An 8,999-nucleotide genomic window follows, 5' to 3' on the forward strand; every position below is an offset into this window, starting at 1 on the left:
TAGGTCCTCTGAAAGAGCACCAAGCACTCTTTACTACTGAGCCTTCTCTCCAGACGAAATAGAAGATATTTTAAAACCATCCCAAAGTTAATGTTGTAAGGAAAATCTGTCATCCCAGCCCTGGAAAGTTAAAGACAGAGAGATCATCCTCTTTTTTTCTGTTGTCCTCTTGAGCTTTTATTAGTAGTTCATTGGCAATTTGTACCAAGACTTGCAGTACAATTTCAGAAATGGCAAGTCTTAGCTTCAGAAATAAGACATCTCAGGAAAATAGTATCTGTCTAAATCACATCATTCTGCTCTCTATCTTCTATGGATTTGTTCTGCCAGTGTTTAACCTGCCTAAAGGAATAAGCTTAAGAACACACATTGCTTTTGTTTTATGTCTCTTGGAAAAATTATTTGTGAGTGCAGCTAAGATTGTCTTCCTGGGTTCATAGTCAACAAAAGCCACACATGGGCTTGATTGTGCTGATTGGCATTTTAGGATGAGTTCATTTTTAATACACTGAGCGGAAAGCACATCTAAAGCTTCTGTCATTGAAGTTCTTCTTCCTTAAATATATTGTGATTGGAAGATAGTAATGAAGGGAAAGGGACTTCATGTGAAGGTACATGTATGTGTACATGTGATTTGCTATGTACACAGCATCATTTTATAGATAATATCTCTGCTTTATTTTCTGTGCAATGTGTAGAAATCCATAACTTGATAGAAAGTAATAACTATAGGTTGACATTTGGGTAACTTGCTTTATATTCTTTTTACAAAATTAATTTACTTTTTCACTTTACAAGCTAATCGCCCTCTAGCCCATCTCTTCCCAGTACCTCCCTCCCTCCAACCCCATTCCCTCCCTCTTCTCCCAGAGAAAGGGAAGTTCTGCTCCCTTTGTTTACTTCCTCACCCTGGAACATTTAATCATAGTAGGACTAAGTGTATCCTCTCCCACTGAGGCCCAATGAGTTAGGGGAAGGGGATCCAATGACAGTCAATAAACAGGTCCAATTAGGGACCCACATGAAGACCATCAGCTTAATACTCTTAAGAAGAAAGCTTCATCCAAAACAGCTCCTTCACAGCGACTTTCGTACTCCTCTCTCAGAAGGAAGGGAAGTGGCAGGGTAAGTAAAATCATTTGTTTTAAGGCAAACATGAAGCAGATATTTTAAAATAATGGGTGTTAGGAATGTGCACAGCACAGTGCTTGCAACCTGTGAGGATTTTATCCTTCATGGAAAAGGGAATTTTTCAGATGTGATTAAAAATCATACCTGAAATGTCCTCACAAGGCAACTTCCTTGGCATTTATGAACACAGTAAAGAGATTCTCCTGTCCCATGACCACAGGCATCTGTGAAAAGCTTCCACTTAATAACAAAGTCCCACTGGCACTAAGGTCTTAGTAAATGGGTTTCATAGAACACAATTCCTGTATAACCAAGCCCTAGTCAGATTTTAATAGTCACTTGGAAAGCCACAAGACCTGAATTATAAACTACTAACTCTCCTGTTTACACATCTACGTCCTATCACAAGAACTAGTACACAACTTGACAATCAAAAGGTAAAAGACTTTCACTCATCCACTATTCAGTACTTTTTGTAAGCCCAGACTAGATGTCAGTGAATCTTGTATATAAATGCGAAGGATAAATAACATAAAACACAACCATGGACCCTGCTTCAGACGCAGGGCACAGGAACGTGACCCATTTCAGGACTCTGAGGACAACTGTAGCCGAGACAGCTATGAGATCAGGCTCCTGTCTTCCACAGGATGAAGTCTGTGAGGAGGTTCAGGAGAGGCTACTTTCAGAAGCAGCTGTAATTCAAATAAGAGCATTCAAAGGCTCCAGTGAGCCCCGGAGCCTCATTCATCACTGCTGGAGGGAATGAGTCAGCTCCAATTCTGAGCGTTGGCTGCAGATGGTCAGGATTCTGTGCATTGGTGACTTCACTGTAGCCCCGGGCAGGTTCTCCAGAAGATTCCTGGCAAACCGGTAAAGCAAGAAAGAGAGACCTCTTTCTTTACAGGGATCGGGAAGATATCTTGGTATCTTTTCAAATGACTGTGTCGCCATGTGCTCTGATCGTCTGTCTCCTCAAGATGCCTGAAAAAAATGATTCAGGTTTATGATAGAGGTTGGGGATTTAGCTCAGTGGTAGAGCGCTTGGTAGGCCCTGGGTTTGGTCCCCAGCTCCGGGGGAAAAAAAAAAGGTTTATGATAGAGCTTGACTTTCAAATGGGAGGCGTGATGATAGTCTAGTGAGATTTTTATTGTCAGCCTGACAGACCTAGAGACAATGCTTCAGCTTGGAGCTCTTGTCTCTGACATTTCTTTGTGTTGGGTTGTGACCAGGAAGTACAAGCCAAATAAGTCCTATCTTACACAAGTCTTATCAAAACAGAAAAACACATGCTGGTTTAAAACATATTTTTCTCTACCTTCTATCATTCCAAAATTTTTGAAGTAAATTATGGAAATGACAATACATTTAATAATTCTCTAAGGACAAAGATATATATGTATGTGTATGTACGTGTGTGTGTGTGTGTGTGTAAAGCCTGTTTCATGTACTCTTAAAACTGACCAACTGCAACCCAATCCCATTTTCTCCCTATATTTTTTATTTAAAGCTTATCTCAGCTCCCACATTATTTACTTTTCAAAATCTAATCATGTCTCTAGGTAGAAAGTATATGTAATGTATAACAATAACACCCTTAAGTATCTAAAACTGTAAAATCGGATTTATTTTCAGTTAGTGTGCCCACAGACCCCTTAACATCTATAACTGTAATAACTTGGTTATGTACCTAACGTGCTACACTGACTCTAAGCTATCTGTGTGGAAAAGAAATGAGATTTCCCCCATCAGATCCATTTTTCCTTCCGTGAAAATACTTCTCGGGTGGTGTGGATGGGTTATACTGACTGTCAACGTTGTCACCTTAGAGATAAATCTCTGAGGGGTTTTCTGGATGAGTTTAATCATGCTGGGGAAAGAACCATGGTAACTACCAAACAAGAAGGTGAAAACTAAGTACCAGTATGCACCGCTTTCTACCTCTTGACCTTTATTTGCTGCGGGGTCACATGCAGAGCTCCTAGGGCCTGTTGGGAAACCTGACCTCCACTGACAGCGTGTTCATTGATTGTGGGCATGCTGGGTAAGCACTGCCAAGAGCTACATCCTTAGCCCCCAAGACACTGGTGTGACCAGTGAAGATGTTTTCCTCACAGGATTGGTGAAAGCAAAGAATTGGAATAAAGTTCAGATTAGCCTTCTAAACAGCAAGACTTCAGGAAAAAAAAAAAAAAGAAACTGGAAGAAGCAAAAGGAGCAGCATCCGAAACAACAGGCTTCCCGGACCTGGTGCCACAGCCAGCTCTCTTGCCTTGAATCACCACAGAAGTCAAAAGCTTGTCTAGGGCTGTTGGGATCTAATTTGCTTTGTAGAATGCAGACTTCCTGTGTCAAATATGATCAGATGTGAGGGGAAATTTGAGCAGAGTGATTTTGTGGTAGCCAAAGGGAAAAGCCAGAGAAGACCGTTTCTCATTCAAAAATAGAACAGTAACTGGAATTATTTCTCCCCATTTGGATTTTAGTTTTGTTTAGGGCCCAAAGCTAAAAGCATGCTCCTGTGGTCTAAAGAGAGTGTCTGCCTAGGCCCATGAGTATGTGGGAAGGAGTTAAAAATAGAGAATAGCAAGCAGTCTTGTATCCTTGGAGAAGCAAGGGCAGAATTATAAAGACTGGTGTGGAGTGTTCAGCCAAGAGAAAGCAGTCAGAAGCATTTTCGGGAAGTTTGACATGTGTCTTCCGGAGTTTGTGGCCCTGACAGGCTGCTGTTAAACTCTTCCTTGAAAATCAAAGGTCTGGGACTGACAGGAGCTGCCTCTGGAGGAAGGTTTGGGTGGGGCTGGGAGTCAGGGAGCTCTGTGCACTCAAAAGACCAGCAGGAATGCAGTCTGCAGTCTGCAGTTTGGGACTTGGACGTCTTCAGGCTGGCCTTAGGCTGGAGTTAAGGTCAGAGTGACGCCATCTCTTCAAAGTGCCTTGGGGATAGTGTATCTCCTTCCAAAAAAGGAACTTTGAAGGTAAATGGATTCTGTAGCATGGGAGCTGAGGGGGGAAGCTAAGTAGTCAGCGGAGAGTCTATTTGACCTGTCTCAAGGGGAGCGTACAGGGAGGGTCTAGTGAATAAATATCTCAATGGATGAGCCCCTGAGTGAATCAGGAGATTAAGGAGTAAGGAAAATGTACTTTTATTCAGCCAAAAAAAAGAAAGAAATGTCCTTTTCCAGGAGAGGCTGCAGTTGGAGCCCATCATCCGTTTAGAGAAAAGAATCAGATTCTGACAAATGTATGTTTTCCCTCACTTGTGGTTTCTAAAGGTTAGCAGAAGCATTAAGCTGTTTATGTACATGGGCCAGGGAAGTATAGGAGAGATCAGGAGGATGGACGTGAGTAACAGACGGGTAGGAGAGAAGAAGGGACGAACACACGTATGTAGCACATAGGGAATCAAAGCGTTAGCTGTGGGAAAATAACATGAGGCAGGAGACTCAGACCTTTTCCATATTTGGCTTTCCCTTTGCATTCTGGGAGCCAGAGGCAAGGCCGGCAGAGGTGAGGGTGGTGGTCGGAGGAGGAGTTCCTGCAGGTAGGGCTATGAGACAAGGCCAATGAAGATGCCAGCAGTGGAGGCCAGGCTCTTCCTAATAGGCCCAGATAAGGGCTGATTTTAGAGTTTAGAGTTGTCAAGGCAGGACTGGATGCAGTTGGATTTTGAAGCATAGTAGTTTCTCTCTCTCTCTTTCTTTCTTTCTTTCTTTCTTTCTTTCTTTCTTTCTCTCTCTCTCTCTCTCTCTCTCTCTCTCTCTCTCTCGCTCTCTCGCTCTCTCGCTCTCTCGCTCTCCCTCCCTCCCCCATCTCTTCCTCTCTCTGTCTCCCTCTCTCTTTCCTTCCTTTTCCCCTCCCTCCTTTCCTCTGTCCCTCTCTTCTTGCCTTTCTCCTCTGTAGGTCTGTTTGTTGTCAGTCTGTCATTCTTTCTTCTTAGTGGAAGTTTCCATGCTGGTTGAAGCATTCTTTACCATCCCAGGCAGAAATGGACCTTCTTTGTGATACTCTGGACATTTTATCCAGTGTTTAAGGATTCCTGATTCCATGCCTGGTTGTAGCTATGCTCCAGGATTACTATAGTGAAGATAATAATAATAATAATAATAATAATAATAATAATAATAATAATAATGATAATTATAGTATAATAACAATGCATAAATAATCAGACTGGTTAGTTCACTTAATAAACAGTTTACCCAATCTGGAAATAGGCCCATAAAATAAGTGAAATTGCCTGGTATGGTAGTGAAAGTGAGATGTACTTTGATGATAACCATACTGATAAGTATAACATTTATTTGGACTACTCTTACCAGCAGAGTGGTACACAGTTGTGCCTTAGGTACTCAAGTGACCAAGGCAGGAAAATGATAGGCTTGAGGTTAACTTGTGTTACACAGCAAGCATCTCTCTCAATTTTTTTTAACTGTTCTGCATGGTTTTCATATCCTTTAGGCATCAGCTAAGGTTCTGAGACCTCTTCCTTGAAGTAAACATCATGAAACTTGTCTTGTAGTTGAGGAAACCAGAACAGAGAAAAGTGACTTCCCGAGTTAGCAAAACACTGCAGTAACTCCCAGAGCTCAACTTTATGCTAAGGATCTCCATACCCCATCTCGACTTTGGGATGTCCCCGACTCAGGTACCCACGTGATCTTTTATTTTTCTTCTTTTCTTTTTAATAGCCATAGAAACAACCGACACTTTGCAGAGAATAAAAAGCTGAGAGCCACTCTCAAAAACTGCTTTATGAGGCCTAGCGACCGTCACCCTGAGCTGTATACATCACAGAGTGTTCGTGGTTAGTCACAGCTGTGCATTTTTGTATCGGCGGAGAGAATAAGGATGCTTCCTCTGATGTGTTTGTGAGAGTGTGTGGTATGGGTTCATGTATGTTTGCAGGTGTGCACAGGTATGTGTGTATATATCCATGATAAGTCCAGAAGACGGTCTTTGGTGTCTCCCCTCAGTGTCGTTCATGGAGTCTCTCAGTGGCCTGGGTCTCACTAAGGAGACTATGCAGGCTGAGCAGAAAGTCACAGGGATTCACCTGGCTGTGAAGTCCCCGCACTGATAATATACGCATATGCCACCACACCTAGTTTTTTTTTTTACCTGTACTCTGGACTAGAACTCAGGACCTAATGCTTGCAAGGTAAATAATTTACCACTTGAGCTATCTCTCAGGTGCAAAAAAATTTTTTTAAATATATCACTTATCAAGCCATTAGTTTACTTATGTACAGGATATAAAAATATTTTATTTATATGCTACTACCTACTAAAATATTCAGTTATAATTACATTGCCATTGTCTATTCACAAAGGAAACACGTATTAAAAAACTAAACGGCTCAGTAAATAAGTAATGCCGGATTATACCAAACATAACGAAGACTTTACTTGCTTATCCTGGAGTAAAAATCCTATCATTTGAAGGTCAGAGAGCACATTTGGAAGGAACAAATATCAAGAACAAGACTGGGCAGTTGAAAATTAAAGCCCCATGCAACACCCAGTATGACATTTTAGAAGTCAAATGGAATACAATTTAGTTCAGACTGGACAGCAATTGTCAGCCTGCATCGCTGTTTGATCTGCAATTTATATCGAGTTGAGGCAGAAAGGATTTTTTTTTTCTGCCTCAGCTTCTCGGCTTTTAACACAATGTTTCACAGATGTCTGACCTTTGGGTTTTAATGTGATAATGTGCTCCCCAACCGACAAAAAAGCCTGAAAGCTGATTGTCAGAACAGAAGTTGTTTTTCAAGGAGAATGATTCCAAGTTGTGGACATGAATGACATCATGTATTTTTCCCTTTTCTTTTTCCAGAATGCCTAGGCACATCAAATGTCAGCGTCCTGGGAGCACGTCAAGAATGGTAGATAAATAGAATGTTAAGGCACTAAATTTGTTGGAGTTGTTTTACTTGAGGAAAAATAAAAACTCATTTTTTTCGTCTTTGGGAAGTGCTGTATGTCTCATCTTATGAGCCTTGGCATCTTTTGGAGTTTTATTGCAACCCCATAAGAACAGCAATACCAACCAACTGGAGCTCTCAGGGACTACACCACCCTTCAAAGAGTACACTCGGCACAGATCCCTGACTCCAGCTGCCTATGTAGCAGAGGATGGCCTTGTTGGGCACCAGAGGGAGGAGAAGCCCTTGGTCCTGCCAAGGCTGGACCCTCCGGTGTAGGGGAATGTCAGGGTGGGGAGGCGAGAAGGGGTGGGCAGTTGGTTGGGGGAAAGGGGATAACATTTGAAATGTAAATTAAAAAATCCAATGAAATGGATCAATAAAAAACTAAAACTAAAATAAAATAAAATGGACTTCTATTGTTCTGCTTAGCCCTGCTCCCATCAACTAACAGTATTCACTGTCCTTGCTAGCTATCGGCCTCAGACTCTGCTTGCCTCCTCTCCAGTACGCACCAAAGGCTCACATTTGCCAACAGCTCCCCCAGCATTACGTCATAGATTCCCAAATTGAGAAGAGTGAGAGCGGGGGGTTGGGGATTTAGCTCAGCGGTAGAGCGCTTGCCTAGCGAGCGCAAGGCCCTGGGTTCGGTCCCCATCTCCGGAGGGAAAAAAAAAAAAAAAACAGGAGAAGAATGAGAGCAAGGTCATGTCCATTTTCTGTGACCTTGACAGCTTCCCCTCATTCGGACTTGATGTTGTTTAGAAGCCAGGTTTCTCTGGAGGAACAGAATCATAGAACGTGTGTAAAAACAAAAGTGAACTTTTAACCCTTTTACAGGAGAGCCTCTGAGGAGTTCAGCATGGCTGTCTTTACCCTGGAAAGTCTGAGAACTCTGTAGCAATCAGTCAGTCCATAAATCTGAAGCATCAATGGACCCAGTCCGCTGCTAAGGGCCTGGATGATGCCCTGGAGAGTTGCTGGTCTTAGAGGAAGACCAAAGTAGCCGAGTTCTGATTTCAGATGTTGGTGAAGGGTAGTACCAGGGCCAAGGTAGTTTCACTCATCAACAGGAAGCTAAGGAGAAACAACATTGCTTTCCCTTTCGGCATCTTTATATACGTGCTGCATCCGGAAATTCCACCCCGCTCTGAGGGAAGACCTTATCCCTTCAATCACAACTTTCTGGAAATGCCTTTACAGTCCCATATAGAGAGATCATCTTAGTCGATTCTAGATCCAATCAATTAACAGTCAATATCATCTCTCCCATAAGGTTCATGAGGTCCAAGCTTGGTACCCACTGGAACAATATTGAGCTATTAGAAACATCAAAAGAAACTATTTGGTGTAAGGCATTTGGGCCACAGGACCTCTGCTTCAGAAGTTGGGGAGGATGCCCAGCATGAGGCAGGCTTCGTTTCTCAACGGAGTTGTATCTCTGTGGAGCACACACACAGGAGCATGGGTGTGTGTGCCCTCCAAACATAAGAATGGTGAGCCCATATTTCAAGTTACGCAGCTTCAGGGACTGTGCTACAGTCACACAGTGAACCGCAACAATGTCACGTTGCCCTATACAGGAGTGGAAGAGTTTGAGAGTACTTTTGAAATCCCGTGTAACATCTCAGGATGGCTGATCGTGTATGTGGACATGTGTGGTTTATTTTTTGAGTGTGAGTCCATGATCTGTTCTTTTAACATCTTTTGGAGATTCCGAAAAGTAAGAGCCTCACATCTTCCGACTATGCCTACTACCCTTTAATCGTCATTACAATTAGGTAGAGCTCTTCTTTTTTCGCTTTCTCTTCTGATATCTCAGGGATGTTTGCCTTTAACCCCATCACTGCTTACTGTCTGAATTCATTTCTCCTCTTTCAGATGTGTTTTCCCTTGGTTCTAGAATGCCTTTGGCTGCCTATAGAGGCTTGTATCTCTCC

General features: G+C 42.4%; 1 long non-coding RNA gene across 2 annotated transcripts; it reads left to right on the top strand.

The window, feature by feature from the left end:
* The first annotated feature begins 1,946 nt into the window (after positions 1 to 1,946).
* LOC108349051 (uncharacterized) lies at positions 1,947 to 7,463 on the top strand. 2 transcript variants are annotated; one of them, XR_015645157.1, is made up of 3 exons: positions 1,947 to 2,004; positions 5,594 to 5,780; positions 6,972 to 7,463. It is a non-coding gene; the product is annotated as an uncharacterized LOC108349051 (long non-coding RNA). The 2 variants fall into 2 exon arrangements; XR_015645156.1 differs by lacking the exon at positions 1,947 to 2,004 and adding an exon at positions 3,742 to 4,110.
* The last annotated feature ends 1,536 nt before the right edge of the window (positions 7,464 to 8,999 follow it).

This window comes from Rattus norvegicus, chromosome 20, assembly GCF_021556685.1.
Source record: "Rattus norvegicus strain SHRSP/BbbUtx chromosome 20, alternate assembly SHRSP_T2T, whole genome shotgun sequence".
NCBI classification, from domain to species: domain Eukaryota; kingdom Metazoa; phylum Chordata; class Mammalia; order Rodentia; family Muridae; genus Rattus; species Rattus norvegicus.